The 3240-nt window shown below is 39.8% G+C and overlaps 1 pseudogene; it reads left to right on the top strand.

The window, feature by feature from the left end:
• The first annotated feature begins 1973 nt into the window (after nt 1-1973).
• Nucleotides 1974-2937, top strand: LOC109687957 (olfactory receptor 2C1-like; annotated as a pseudogene).
• The last annotated feature ends 303 nt before the right edge of the window (nt 2938-3240 follow it).

Genomic DNA, 3240 nt, shown 5'->3' with positions numbered 1-3240 from the left:
GAGGAACAGTCCTATCATCTCAGTACTTAAGAGGCTGAAGCAGGAGGATTTGGTTCAAGGTCATTCTAGGCTTCAGGGTAAGACCCTGTCTCTAACCACACCCATAGTTACAAAAATAATTAATTAATTAAAAAAAAGAAAGGATATTTGAAGTTCAGTGACTCCAAATGACTTAAACTATGGGAGGTAAAATGGTGGGTAAAAGGGAACAAGATGGAAATATCAATAAAGAGACAAAACAGATAAAAACAAACCAAAAAGAAATTCTGGAAATGAAATGTATAATAATGGAAATGAAAAATATATCAGAGGAATTCAAAAGCAGAACAAACACACAGTAGAAACAATCAGCAAATTGAAAGACAGAACAATGGAAACCATCAAGTTGAAGAACAGACAGAAAAAAAATATTGCAGAAAAGTGAAAAAATATAGGACCTATAGCATACTATCAACTAGACCAACATAACACTGTGGGAGTCCTGGGAAACAGAGAGAAAGGGACAGAGAGACCAGTGGAGAAATTAATGGAACAAAACCTTTTTAAGATGATAACAAAGAATGAGCTCAAAGAGATTCACACCAAGAGACTAGAGAAAACCAAACACAAAGAGAGAAATCTGAAACCAGAGAGTGAATTGACTGTTCATATGCAGGCAATCTGAAATAAAATAATTAGCAGATTTCACAAAAATAACATTATTATAAGAAAATAACAAGTATTGACAAGATGTGGAAAAATTGGACACCTTAGGCATTGTTGGTACACTTGAAAATGAGGCAGCAGCTTTGGATTACAAGAATAAATAAAAGAATTACCATAGCACCTTGCAATTCTATCTCTGGGTAAGCAGACAAAATAACTGAAAGCAGAGTATCAAAGGCACTTGCACACCCATGTTCTTAGTTTCATTATTCATAATAGCCAAAATGCTCAATTCACTCAGAGGTGAATTGACAAATGAATATTTAAGCAAAATGTGGTGGATATATAGAATGCAATATTACTCATCCTTCAAAAGAGAATTCTGATTAATGCTATAGCATGCATGAACCTAGGCAGCATTAAATATATGAAATGTGGTCATCACAAATACTGTATGATTCTGTGTCTTTGATGTATTTACAGTAATCCACATCAGGAAATAGACAGTAAAATGATGGGTGCCTTGGTCTGGGGAAGACAAGAACAAGGAGTTACAGTTTTCTAGGTGTAGTGTGAATCCTGCATAGTGAAAACTTTCTGGTACATGGTGGTGATAGGAGCACAATATTCATGTGAATGCACATAATATGAGTAATCTGTGTGGTTAAAATAGTGAATGTTATCTCCTGCATTTTTTACCATAATAAAAATTGGGTAAAACAAGGAGAGAGAATGGCCCAAAATGAATTCCATTTGCTGGCCTCTTCCCAATAGACAAAGTTCATAAAGCAATGTACTCATGTAGCTACATGAGTATTCCCAACCTCTAACTCAGAAACCCCACCACCATTCAACTAACTGAAAGGAAACATTAGAATGTGTTCCCTTTAAAAATTGTTTTAATCTGAAAGAGAGGTTCCAAATGGAAAGAATGGCATCTCACAAGAACAGTATGTTTAATGAAGAGACCAAAGTCAGAAAAAAAAATGGCAGGAAAGATGAAAGTTGGCAGAGGAAGAGAGGAAGAAAGAGAGACAGAAAAAGAAAGAGAGAAATGTTTTCATATAAACGGATTCTTAGTTGAGTTATCTGGGTTCTCTATAGATTTCTTATCAGGTCTAAGATACTCTAGCCCTTCTGGAAAGTCAACTACTAGGAAGTATATGGAATCAGGCAAGTATTGGAGAACTGTTTAAATCAGTTATGGGGATTATCTCATCAAACTGTAGAAAGTTTGGAACTGTTGCCATGGGGTTATTGAAATGGAAAGGTTACTTTTATCCTATAAATCTATTTCTTTTCTTCCAGTCATAATTAAAGCAGAGATCATGGCAGGAAGAAATATAAGCTTCCCCAACACATTTGTCCTATTAGGCTTCTCAGAATATCTGTGGCTGGAGATTCCCCTCTTTGCAGTGGTCCTGGTCTCCCATCTCTTTACCCTGATAGGCAACAGCTCCATTATTCTTCTGTCCATAGTGGACGCCAAACTCCAGACCCCTATGTACTTCTTCCTGGACAACCTCTCTGTGCTGGACCTCATTGTCACCTGCACCATTGTGCCACAGCTATTAGGCAACCTCTGGGGTCCAGAAAAAAACATTGCTTACTGGGGCTGCATCACACAAGTCTATATTTTCAGCTGAACATTCTGCAGTGAATGTGCCCTGTTGGCAGTGATGGCCTTTGATAGATACATGGCAATCTGCTGGCCCCTCAATTATGCTCTCATCATGCACCCTTGGGCATGTATGTGGCTGTCAGCTGCATCCTGGTCCAGTGGCCTGGCCAATTCTCTTATCCAATCCACACTCACCCTCCAGCTTCCCCTCTGTGGGAGGCACACCCTGGACCTACTGCTGTGAGGTATCTACTCTGATCAAGCTGGCTTGTGGTGACACCACTGTTAATGACATCTCCCTGGCCTTGGGAGCCATTCCTTTTGGAATTGTGGCTCCCCTGCTTGTGCTCATCTCCTATACCTTCATTGTGAGGGCTGTGATAAAGTTACCTTCAGCTGAGGGAAGGCACAAGGCACTCAGCACCTGCAGCTCCCACTTGATGGTTTTCATCATGTACTTTGGACCGGGCATCTATATGTACCTCCAACCTCCATCCAAAAGTTCCCAGGCAAAATTCATGTCCTTATTCTACTCTGTCATGACCCCACTGTTCAATCCACTTATCTACACCCTGAGAAACAAGGATGTGCAAGCAGCATGGAAGAGGTTACTACAACCTCAGGGTGGGGGAAAATCTTTCAAACTCACATGCGCTCTGCCTGTCTCTTGAACAACCATATGTATACATCAGGTCGTGCTGGCAGGTCTGCTTTTCCAAATGAGTGTCCATTAGCTCCTAGGACAGAGTTTCCATCCCTCAAGTTCAATCACTCTGATGACTGGAGAAGATCTTTCTAGAACATTTGATCTTAGTACCACTGTGCTGTAGTGTGACCGAAATGTGTTTCTATCCACAAACCAGATGAACAGCATTCTCCACAAAATATGAGATGCTGAAGAACATCATCACTTGAGATCCTTTCCCAATACTGCTCCTTTCCCAGATAACTCCAAAAAATGTTGGAAGATATCA

This window comes from Castor canadensis, chromosome 15, assembly GCF_047511655.1.
Source record: "Castor canadensis chromosome 15, mCasCan1.hap1v2, whole genome shotgun sequence".
NCBI classification, from domain to species: Eukaryota; Metazoa; Chordata; class Mammalia; order Rodentia; family Castoridae; genus Castor; species Castor canadensis.
Note: the sequence above shows the minus strand (reverse complement) of the source record. Positions and strands in the feature narration are given on the sequence as shown.